Source organism: Procambarus clarkii, chromosome 25 (genome assembly GCF_040958095.1).
Source record: "Procambarus clarkii isolate CNS0578487 chromosome 25, FALCON_Pclarkii_2.0, whole genome shotgun sequence".
Classification (NCBI taxonomy): Eukaryota; Metazoa; Arthropoda; class Malacostraca; order Decapoda; family Cambaridae; genus Procambarus; species Procambarus clarkii.
This window is the reverse complement of record NC_091174.1, coordinates 33,913,755-33,926,808: the sequence shown is the minus strand read 5'-3', so window position 1 is coordinate 33,926,808 and position 13,054 is coordinate 33,913,755.

Below are 13,054 nucleotides of genomic sequence, written 5' to 3'. Positions count from 1 at the left end.
GGTTTTTATATACATATTTTATTGATATCACGTCTGTGATGGAAAAAAAACAAGTTTTTTTTTTTTGAACTGTGTTTTTCATGTGAGAGAAACCTTCAAAACCTCTTTACCATTTGCTTTGAAATTTTGACACGACGTTGCAATCAAATAGGCGCGTGTTTTTATATACTTACTATATACATGGCTTAACTGTGACTAGAGAAAACAGGCTTTTTTTTTTTAAAGCATCGCCATCTGTTGGATGTAAGAGCAACACACGCTGTAATGTCCCAAAGTTCTTCACCGATTGCTTTGAAATTCTGACACAACGTTCCATTTAAATATCCACATCTTTTTATATACCTACTATATAGATCCCACCCCTGTTTCGGGTAAAAATATGCTTTGTTTTAAAAACAGCGCCATCTGTTTCACATAATATCAACATGCACGCTATACTATATATGTGACGAATTCCATTTCAGTGTTTCCGATTGCATTGATAAAAGTTATTTTCATAGATTACGATTTATTGTATTTTTTATTTAATTATTTTTTGTGACATTGTGTGGGAATTGAGCCGTGTTGTTTAAGTACCGTTCATTTCGTAAGTATAAGTATAGATGCCACACCTGTTACAGGTAAAACTATGCTTTTCTTGAAAAAAAGCACCATCTGTTGCATGTAAGAACAACTCACATGCTAAACAAAATATGTTACAATTCCATTTCAATGTTTCTGATTACATTGATAAATTGAATTTTCATAGATTTTGATTTTTTTTCATTTTGATTTAATTATTTTGTGTGAATTGTGTTGGAATTGAGCTGTGTTGTTTACTATACCAATCATTTCGTGAGTATAGTTTATTTTTTTACTTTTTCCTATTTTCATTTCATTTTTTACTGTTTTATTTCAGTGATTGGAACATCACATCACATAATGTTCCGAATTTTCTGATGGGAACATCAGACCATTTGGGAAGGCATCAGACGAGGAAGTGGGGAATGGTGGGGATAGCGAGGGGATGGAAGAGAGAGATGGTGGGGAGGCCGAGGGTATAAGGGAGGGGGTAATGGTGGTGAAGGACGAGGGGACGGGGGAGTTAAGGATGGTGGGGACGGGGGGATGGGGGAAATGGAGAATGGTGGGAAGGACAAAGGGACAGGGGATTGGGGCATTTGAGAGAGAGAGAGAGAGAGAGAGAGAGAGAGAGAGAGAGAGAGAGAGAGAGAGAGAGAGAATGAGAGAGAAGGAAAATGGAAAACAGAGTGATTGAACGAAAAAGAGAGCAAATTAGAGAGACAGAGAGCTAGAGAATATGAGAGAAAGAGCAGGACAGTATGAGCGAGATTGATATATAGAGAAGGAGGAGAGAGGGAGGGTAAAGAGAGGGTGAGAGAGAGAATGGGAAGAGAGGGAGAGGGTTAAGAGAGAAAGTGAGAGGGAGATGAGAGAGCGAGGTAACTGCAATGTGTGATTGTGTGTGTGTGTGTGTGTGTGTGTGTGTGTGTGTGTGTGTGTGTGTGTGTGTGTGTGTGTATGTGTGTGTGTGTGTGTGTGTGTGTGTGTGTGTGTGTGTGTGTGTGTGTGTGTGTGTGTGTGTGTGTGTGTGTGTGTGTGTTTGTGTGTGTGTGTGTGTGTGTGTGTTTGTGTGTGTGTGTGTGTGTGTGTGTACTCACCTATTTGTACTCACTTATTAGTGCTTGTGGGGGATGAGCTTTGGCTCTTTGGTCCCCCCTTTCAACTGTCAATCAACTGGTGTACAGACTCCTGAGCCTACTGGGCTCTATTATATCTATATTTCAAACTGTGTATGGAGTCAGCCTCCACCACATTACTGCCTAATGTATTCCATCCGTTAACTACTCTGTCACTGACAAAGTTCCTTCTAACGTCCCTGTGGCTCATGTGGGTATTCAGTTTCCACCTTTGTTCCCTTGTTCGCGTACCACCAGTTTTGAATAGTTCATCATTGTTTACCCGGTCGATTCCCCTGAGGATTTTGTAGGTTGTCATCATGTCTCCCCATGGATCCTAAAGGAAAGAGGCGAAGAACTGGGCCTGCCACACTCCATAGTGTATGACAAATCATTGGCAACAGGGGAATTGCCAGAAATCTAGAAAACAGCTAATGTAGTCTCGATATATATGAAAGGGGATTGACAGGAGGCACTGAACTACAAGCTAGTGTCGTTAACTTGCATACCATGCAAGCTGATGGAGAAGATTGGACGAAAAATGTTAATAGAGAATCTGTAACGAAAGAACTTTGTAGCACAGCATCAACATGTTTTCAGGGAGAGCACTTCCTGCTTCACAGGGTTAATTGAATTCTACGACCAAGCAACAAAAATCAGGCAAAAAAGAGAGGGGGTGGGCAGACTGCATATTTTTTGATTGTCAGAAAGCCTTTGACACAATACCACACCAGAGACTAGTGAAAAAGCTGGAGATGCAGGCCGGAGTGAAAGGGAAGGTACTCCATTGGATAAGGATGTACATAAGAAACAGAAGAGAGCAAGTCACTGTGAGGGGTGAGGTCTCAGATTGGCGGGACGTCACAAGTGGAGTCCCGCAGGGGTCAGTCCTTGGACCTATACGGTTTCTGATAAATGTAAATGATCTCCCAGGGGGTATAGACTCGTTTCTCTCATTGTTTTCTGATGATGCAAAAATTATGAGGAGGATTGAAAAAGAAGATGATAGTAGGAGGCTACAAGATGACCTAGACAGACTGAATGAATGGTCCAACAAATGGCTGCTAAAGTTCAACCCGAGTAAATGCAAAGTAACGAAACAAGGTGGTGGAAACAGGAGGCCAGACACAGGATACACAATAGGAGATCTAGGAGTCGATATCACACCAAACCTCTCTCCTGAAGCCCCCATAAAATGAATTATATCTACAGCATAAACGATGCTGGCTAACATCAGAACAGCCTTCAGGAACCTGTGTAAGGAATCATTCAGAATCTTTTATGCAACGTATGTAAGACCAATCCTGGAGTATGCGACCCCAGCATCGAACCCGTACCTTGTCAAGCACAAGACAAAGCTGGAAAAAGTTCGGAGGTATGCAACTTAACTAGTCCCAGTACTAAGAGGCGTGAGTTACGAGGAAAGGCTGTGGGAAATGCACCTTACGGCACTGGAAGCCAGAAGAGAAATGGGAGACATAATCACTACCTACAAAATACTCTTCGGAATTGACAGGGTAGACAAGGATAAACTATTCAACACTGGTGGTACACGAACAAGGGAACACAGGTGGAAACTGAGTAGAGATTGTAGGTATGGTCAGTTGTCAACTAAGTGTCAAAGGCCCCTATCTGGACGATTCTCATGCAGAGGGAGAGGGGGGGGGGAGGAGTGTTTCGAGAAATATGGGGAGGGGGAAAGAGAGGGTGGGAGGGGGTTATCCTGTGACTGGCTAAATGTTACACATAAGTAATAACATTTCGTGTTTTGATTTACTTCATACCATTATTGTGTGTGTGTACTCACCTAGTTGTGCTTGCGGGGGTTGAGCTCTGGCTCTTTGGTCCCGCCTCTCAACCGTCAATTAAGAGGTGTACAGGTACCTGAGCCTATTGGACTCTATCACATCTACACTTGAAACTGTGTATGGAGTCAGCCTCCACCACATCACTTCCTAATGCATTCCATTTGTCAACCACTCTGACACTAAAAAAGTTCTTTCTAATATTTCTGTGGCTCATTTGGGCACTCAGTTTCCACCTGTGTTCCCTAGTGCGTGTGCCCCTTTTGTTAAATAGCCTGTCTTTATCAACCCTGTCGATTCCTTTGGGAATCTTGAATTTGGTGATCATGTCCCCCTAACTCGTCTGTCTTCCAACGAAGTGAGGTTTAATTCCCGTAGTCTCTCCTCGTAGCTCATACCTCTCAGCTCGGGAACTAGTCTGGTGGCAAACCTTTGAACCTTTTCCAGTTTAGTCTTATGCTTGACTAGATATGGACTCCATGCTGGAGCCGCATACTCCAGGATTGGTCCGACATATATGGTATATAATGTTCTGAAAGATTCCTTACACAAGTTTCTAAAGGCCGTTCTTATGTTAGCCAACCTGGCATATGCTGCTGATGTTATCCTCTTGCTATGAGCTTCAGGGGACAGGTCTGGCGTGATATCAACCCCCAGGTCTTTCTCTCTCTCTGACTCTTGAAGTATCTCATCTCCCAAATGATACCTTGTATCTGGTCTCCTGCTTCCTACCCCTATCTTCATTTCATTTTATTTGCTTGGGTTTGTTACGGCCCTATTGGGTCGCAACTGGGTTCTTCTCTGATCTTATTAGAGTTTGGGTATCTGGCCCCAAGTTAGTAGTGGCTTTCAAGGGGTGTGTTCCGTAACGCAAGTAAATTAAAGGGGAGGGATACAAATGCACTAATTTAAATATATTATTTCACCACCACCATAAATAAACAGCAATCAGTCACACTGGGTTATAAACACTATAATGTACAAAATCGTCTTCCTCCGAAGACACAGGATGCTCTACGGTGCTCAAGATGAGTAGCCCTGGTTCTCTTCACGTGGCCTCACGATGAATCCTTTGATTCTCTAGGCGAATCTACCCTGGCCACAGGATAGCCAAATCACAGTCCCACTGGGTGCACCATCGTGGAGGCCTTCAACCACAAATCCAGCCTGTAGCTGGCAGGTTCCAATCAGCTCCGCTGCATAGGCCACTCCACGACCGATACTAGGGTTGCGAGCCCTAGGCAGGAGCCTCGTGTGATTCCACAGATCACTCTCCTCACCACAGTGGCTAGTCTCTTTCACCAGTCAACCCCCGGGTATGACGATTCCTCAACTCTGCCACGCCACAGGCAGGCTAACACTCTCAGCAGTGTTCGTCCGGGAGCAACTCACAGCTTCTGCAGCAAACACGTGGAGAGACTTTGGCTGCCTTGGGTAGACTGCCCATCGTCCAATCCAGCAGTCCCAGGTCGACTCTGTAATCAGACACGTCATCAGTACTAGGGACACCCTAGGGCACCTCACTTACAGGCTTAGACACAAACGCCCACCTATCCACTCCATAGATGGCGTTGCTGTCTAAGCGTCACCTCACCAGAGGTCAGCAGCGGCTATGTTACGAGCTGATCAAAACGAGAAACCAGCCCCTGTGACCGGTATATCCTGTCCTCACTAGATGGGGTCGTCCATTTGGAGGGGGTTTCGGAAGCCGACCCACAGATGGCGGGGTCGTCACTGCTCCGTGCTCGGACGCTGGACTCAGGTCCGTAACAGGGTTAAACTCTAACAGCCATTTGTTCGACCATTCCTGCTGCTTGTCCAGGTATGTGTGTGTATGGGTTTGTATATGTGTAATTGCCTAAGTGCGATTACGCGATTACCTAAGTGTAGTTACAGGATAAGAGCTACGCTCGTGGTGTCACGTCTTCCCAATACTCTTTGTCGTATACCACTTTGAAACTACCGACGGTTTTGGCCTCCAACACCTCACTAAACTTGTTCCTACCGTCTACCACGCTGTTTGCTAAAGAAATCTTTCTAATTTTTTTTTTTACACCTTTGTTTCCTTAGCTTGAATTTGTGTTCTCTTGTTCGTAAAGTTGCTAGTTTCAGGAAATCCTCCTTGTCAGTTCGGTCGATTCATGTTAGTATTTTGTAAGTGGTGGTCATATCACCTGTTTTTCTTTTTTCATCTAATTTTGAGGTTTTAACGCCTTTATTTTCCTCGTAAACTCATGTTTCTCTATTCCAGAAGTCATTTTGTAGCATGCTGTTGCACTTTCTCTAGTTTCCTTATGTGCTTCTAGAGATTTGTGCACCATACAACAACTGCATATTCCAATTTTGGTCTGACAAAAGTCATGAACAGTTTCTTTAGTATTTCACATCCATATAATTAAAAGCAAGTCTGAAGTTAGAAAGTGATGCATACGCTCCTCTCAAAATGTACTTTATGTATTCCTCTGGCTTACTAGAGGAATACATTACAGCTTACTATCCAAAACCACTCCTAGGTCTCGTTCTTTATTGCAGTTTTGAAATTACTTTCCACATAATTAGTAAGTTGTGTGCGGTTAATTTTTCCCGATTCCACATTCCATACCTTGGTATTTATTGACATTTAATTCCATTTGCCACTTGATGCTCTAATATTTCGATGCTCTAATATTTTTTATCACTTCGTCTTGAGATACCTCTATGTATTCTATGGCGTGCTCTGGAATTGGTATTGAGTCCGGCTCTATAAAAACCTCATTTTGTTCAAACATACTTTGGAACGGCTCATTTAGTTTTTCACGCATATCTTTTTCCTTCTTTCCTTCTCAGTAGTCCTGTTCCCAATCGCAATCTCTGGATTTTATCCTTTACCAGCAGCTTACTTTTAATGAATTTATAAAAAAAAAAACATGGATCTGCTTTACATTTGTTCACTATACCTTTCTCAAAGTTCTTTTCTGTCTCTCTCCTCACTCTTGTGGAATTGTTTCTTGCTTGCTTGTAGTGCTGGTGTGTTTGCTGGTTAGGCTTCGTCCGATATTGAACCCATTTTCATGTCTTTTTCTCTCTGGCCCTCTCACAATTTCTGTTGAACCAATCCTGTTTTTTGGTCCTGCATCTCTGTTTTGGTATAAATGTGTATGTGCCTTCATCGTATATTTCGTAAAATTTGACATACATCTCACTTACTTCCTTGCCTAGCATTAATGTCCATCCACATAAACTCATATTTTTTTTGTTAAGTACCCCATAGTGTCCTCTCTTGAAATCGAGTTTATCAACTGTTTCAATGTCCCCATTCACTTCTAGATTATATCGCAAAGCATATTTACTTTTCAACAGGACATGATCACTCTTACCTGAGGGAGGAAGGTACTGGATGTCAAATATCTCTTCTTCGTTCTTGGTGAATATTAGATCCAGTATTGACAGAACATCCCCTTCCCTCATTCTTGTGGTTTGTTTGACGTGTTGATACATGAATGTCTCCAGAATTAGGTTTACAAATATACCGGTCCAAATGTCCTTGCTTCGTAAGCCACCAAGTCTTTTGCTTCCAAATTGAAGTCCCCCAGTACCAACAATCGTGATTTATCGTTATCTGCTTTTACTATAATCTTTCTCTCATGACTATTATGAGGCCCTCTCATTTGTCATCTAGTTCCTCCTATGTCCATGTGTTGCTTTCTAGTGGGTTGTAGGCATTTGCGATTATCAGTTTATCATCCTGATTCCAGACCTGCAATGCCATTATGTCAACTTGACAAGAGTTTTCGGTTATTAACTCTCTTACCTTCAGGTGTTCTTTCACCAGCACAACCACTCCTCTGACCTTCCTTGTTTTCCTGTCACATCTACAGAGTGTGCAGCCCCATTGGGAATACGAGTTCAATTAAGATATTTTCTTCAAGTTTCGTCACTATTAGTGCAAAAATGCCTGGACCTTAAGCTGAATTATATCTCTAAGCTCCAGTATTTTTTATTTCACTCCATCTATGTTGGTATGTATCATTTTCAGGAACATGTTATCTTTCCCTTTGTCCTTTACTCCTTCTTCCTCTAATGATTTTGTTGCTTTGTTTTGATGTACCATTCACTAGCTTCCCAGTCCCAAATAATTTGTAGAAAAAATTATTTATTTCCTCATCATTTCTCTTCCCATTTAGATGTTTTGCTTCATCGAGGTTCATTTTCAGCTTTTCTCTGTCGTCGTTTGTGTGTGTGTATTTACTATTTGTGTCTGCAGTATCGAGCTATTAGCTCTTGGACTCCGCCTTTCTAACCAATCTATTTTTCTCTCATATGTCTACTACATATTTCTCTCTAATACACACACACACACACACACACACACATATCCCCAAGAAGTAGCCTGTAGCAGCTGTCAAACTACCAGGTACCTATTTACTGATAGGTGAACTGGGGCATCAATGCAAAATAAACTCTGCCGATTGGTTTTCTCCTCGGCCGGGAATCGAACCTGGCCCTATAAAACTACGACTCCCGAGCACTGTCCACTCAGCCGCGAGGCCCCCATAATCCTGGAGGCTCTATCATATCTACATTTGAAACTGTGTATGGAGTCTGCCTGCATCTCATCACTGCCTAATGTTAATAGCTGTTAACATTAGGCAGCACCATTAGGCCATTTGTTACAGCTCTGACACTGAACAAATTATTTCTAATGTCTCTGTGGCTCATTAGGTAGGTCACTACGTTTCCAACTGTGTCCCCTTGTTCGTATTCCACCCATTGTAAATACTTTGTCTTTGTCCACTCTTTTATTTCCCCTGAAAATGTTTTAGGTAGTGATCATGTCTTCCCCTACTCTTCTGTCTTATAGGGACCTGAGGGTCATACGTCCCTGGCTCATACATACATGAGGTTCTTTTAGCTCATACCTATAAGTTATGGGACCAGCCTGGTGGCAAACCTTTGAATCTTCTTTAACTTTGTTTTGTGATTAACTAGGTATATGGACTCTAGGCTAGAGCTGCATTATCCAGGATTAGTCTGACATAAGTTGTATACAGAATTCTGAATGATTCCTTGCACAAGTTTCTGAAGGCAGTTCTTATGTTGGCCAGTCTAGCATTTGCCTCTGATGATATACTTGTAATGTGTGCCTCTGGGGACAGGTTCGGTGTGAAACCAACCCACAGATCCTTCTCTCTATTTCACTCTTGCAGCATTTCATCTTCCAGATGGTACCTTGTGTAACATCCTTGTGTGGTACCTTGTGTTCAACATTGTGTGGGAATGCGCTGGTGGCATCGCACTACTCTTATGTCTGCCACCCTCACATTTACTCGCTGTTTCCTGTTGCTGTTGTTAATCGTGGGTTTCCGGTTGTCTTACTCACTGAAGTATTTTACCTTTTACTTCTGCCTCTTTCACCAACTTTTATAAAAACCTTTTATGGGTTGCTGTGTCAAACGAATTCTGACAGTCCAAGAAAACGCAGTCTGCCCATCCTTCTCTTTCTGACCTAATTTTATTTGACTGGTGTGTTACAAAGCTCCTTCTCTCCAGATGTTCTACGAGCCTTTTCCTCACGATCTTCCCCGTCACCTTTCGTGATATACAAGTTAGGGAAACTGACCTGTAGTTCAGTGCCTCTTTTCTGTCACCCTCTTTGTATTTTGAGACTTCATTAGCTGTCTTCCGGCTTTCTGGTTGGTCTCCTATATCCAGTGATCTGTTATACACCTTAGAGAGTGGCACACTTAGGGCTTCTGCACCCTATTTTAGTATCCACGGTGAGATTCTGTCAGGTCTATCAATCTTTGTCACATTCAGCTCCAACAAATTCCTTTTGACCTCATCATTGGGGAGCTCAGATTCTTGCAAGGTTGCTGGGTATGCCGCCTCCTCTCTAAATAAAAGGACTTCTCCTTGTTCTATTGTTAAGACCTCCTGGAATCTCTTGTTGAGTTCTTCACACACCTCCTTGACATTCTTTGTGTATCTGTTCTCCTGTTTTCTCAGTTTCATCACTTGTTCCATCACTGTTGTTTTCTTTCTGGCTGTGGAGCAGTTTTGGAGTTTAAATTCTGGAGCAGAAGGAGTTTTTTCTTTTGGATGTGGCTGAGGAGCAGTTTTGGTTAGGTCTTGGCTTTACTCGCGATGTCATTTTCGTATTGCCTCTCATTTTCTCTCTTCTCTCTGAGGTAGTCATTCATGGCCCTCTGGCATCTGTCCCTACTCTATGATGTTCTGTTATTCCTGCAGTTTCTCCATGTTCTTGTACTCAATGCCTTGATACCTTACAATCCTAGTTAAACAATAGATTCGTCTGTTGCGCTTCATTTTTCTCATTTTGGATCAGGATATACCTGTCTCTTGCCAAATAAATGCTAAATGTTAAATTTATATTAAATATTTATTTCATACAAATCATACAAATGTCCTCTTTAAAAAAATATATTCACAAAGAGAGAGAGAGAGAGAGAGAGAGAGAGAGAGAGAGAGAGAGGCCTTACAATATAGAGTGATGAAGGCCTATCTTTCGCATTGCCTCTCTTTTTCCCAACAATATTATACACAGAAATAACCCCAAGTTTCTCTGACAAATAATATAACCTTGATTTGAACTCTCATATTTAATATGTTCTACACATGTTTATTTTCTATCCCTCTCTTGACTGTATTGGGTTGACTGTGTGTGTGTGTGTGTGTGTGTGTACTCACCTATATGTACTCACCTATATGTGCTTGCAGGATCGAGCATTGACTCTTGGATCCCGCCTTTCTAGCTATCGGTTGTTTACAGCAATGACTCCTGTCCCATTTCCCTATCATACCTAGTTTTAAAAGTATGAATAGTATTTGCTTCCACAACCTGTTCCCCAAGTGCATTCCATTTTTCTACTACTCTCACGCTAAAAGAAAACTTCCTAACATCTCTGTGACTCATCTGAGTTTCCAGTTTCCACCCATGTCCCCTCGTTCTGTTATTATTACGTGTGAACATTTCATCTATTTCCACTCTGTCAATTCCCCTGAGTATTTTATATGTCCCTATCATATCTCCTCTCTCCCTTCTTTTCTCTAGTGTCGTAAGGTTCAGTTCCTTCAGCCGCTCTTCATATCCCATCCCTCGTAGCTCTGGGACAAGCCTCGTCGCAAACCTCTGAACCTTCTCCAGTTTCTTTATGTGTTTCTTCAGGTGGGGGCTCCATGATGGCGCGGCATACTCTAAGACAGGTCTCACGTAGGCAGTGTAAAGCGCCCTAAAAGCTTCCTCATTTAGGTTTCTGAATGAAGTTCTAATTTTCGCCAGTGTAGAGTACGCTGCTGTCGTTATCCTATTTATATGTGCCTCAGGAGTTAGATTAGGTGTCACATCCACTCCCAGGTCTCTTTCTCGAATCGTGTGTGTGTGTGTGTGTGTGTGTGTGTGTGTGTGTGTGTGTGTGTGTGTGTGTGTGTGTGTGTGTGTGTGAGTGAGTGAGTGTGTGTGTGTGTGTGTGTGTGTGTGTGTGTGTGTGTGTGTGTGTGTGTGTGTGTGTGTGTGTGTGTGTGTGTGTGTGTGTGTGTGTGTACTCACCTAATTGTACTCACCTAATTGTGCTTGCGGGGGTTGAGCTTTGGCTCTTTGGTCCCACCTCTCAACCGTCAATCAACTGGTGTACAGATTCCTGAGCCTACTGGACTCTATCATATCTACATTTGAAACTGTGTATGGAGTCAGCCTCCACCACATCACTGCCTAGTGCATTCCATTTACTAACTACTCTGACACTGAAAAAGTTCTTTCTAATGTCTCTGTGGCTCATTTGGGTAATCGTGTGTGTGTGTGTGTGTGTGTGTGTGTGTGTGTGTACTCACCTAGTTGTACTCACCTAGTTGTGTTTGCGGGGGTTGAGCTCTGGCTCTTTGGTCCCGCCTCTCAACCGTCAATCAACAGGTGTACAGATTCCTGAGAATGTTTGTGAATGTGTGAGAATTCCTGTGTGTGTGTGTGTGTGTGTGTGTGTTTGTGTGTGTGTGTGTGTGTGTGTGTGTGTGTGTGTGTGTGTGTGTGTGTGTGTGTGTGTGTGTGTGTGTGTGTGTGTGTCTGTGTGTTTGTGAGAACAAAGAACATCAACGTCCAGTACAACAATAATATAAGGAAAAGGTTAAGCAGGGACCGTTGCCTGGGGCTCCTCCTCCCGCCTATATATTCAGAGGAGGGCTTCAGGAGGCGTCATTGTGGTCGTGGCCGCCGCGCAGTCTGCTGCCTCTACTCTGGTAAGTCTGATAATTATGTTTCTATTTCTGTCAAGTTGACTTCAGTATTGAAGGTTTTCTTTCTGTGTTACGACAAATTTTGGAGAGCAGTGAATTCCAGTGAAAGAAAATATCCTCATATACACTAACAAGTAATACAAGCAGCTAATTTTGTAATTATTTAATGTCAGTTAAAAAGGATTATTACTAAGTTATATTTACAAAGAGAGTTGAAATCATTGTTATATTATTTGTCAGTGAAACGTGGGGTTATTTCTGTGTATAGTATTTTTGGGTTGTTATGGACCTTTCTCACTCTATACGTTCACTTGTGTATTTCATCCTATTTTCCTTATATTCCCCTCAAAACCTTCCTCTCTCTCTCTCTCTCTCCCTCTCTCTCTCTCTCTCTCTCTCTCTCTCACTCTCTCTCTCTCTCTCTCTCTCTCTCTCTCTCTCTCTCTCTCTCTCTCTCTCTCTCTCTCTCTCTCTCTCTCTCTCTCTCTCTCTCCGTCTCTCTCTCTCTCTCTCCGTCTCTCTCTCCGTCTCTCTCTCTCTCTCCGTCTCTCTCTCTCTCTCTCTCTCTCTCTCTCTCTCTCTCTCTCTCTCTCTCTCTCTCTCTCTCTCTCTCTCTCTCTCTCTCTCTCTCTCTCTCTCCGTCTCTCTCTCTCTCTCTCCGTCTCTCTCTCCGTCTCTCTCTCTCTCTCCGTCTCTCTCTCTCTCTCTCTCTCTCTCCGTCTCTCTCTCTCTCTCTCTCTCTCTCTCTCTCTCTCTCTCTCTCTCTCTCTCTCTCTCTCTCTCTCTCTCTCTCTCTCTCTCTCTCTCTCTCTCTCTTTTTGGCATATTTTTTTAAAGTGGACATTTTTGTGAAGTGCATATTAATACTAATTTATTTTTGTATTGTTAATGACTATATATAGTGTTCAGAGACAACTTACGAATCGATTTTACTATATACAAAATATTACATACGTCATATATTGGGTAATAACACCATTTAAACCAGCCATGATATTTTTAAGTAAAGAAAACTGTCGGACGCGAATATTGTTGTTATTGAGTATGGTTTAGTAAATACTGTGAACGATCTGTTCCTTGTAATTAGCAAAGATGTTATCGTCAGTAACCCTCTGAAATGTTTGTATGTTATCTTGTGAAGAAATTGCATTTAATCAACATTTTTTACGCTCTTTTTTCTAATATGAATATTACAATTTTCGGGTACCATCATGTAAACTTAAATGGGACCACTTAAATGCTCTAATTGTCTGCTCTTACTTGGTAAATATAATTTTTTTCTGCAGAATATTGCCAGCTTGTAAATTTCAAAGAAAATTGAGGTTAGTTTTAAAAGTCAGTTAC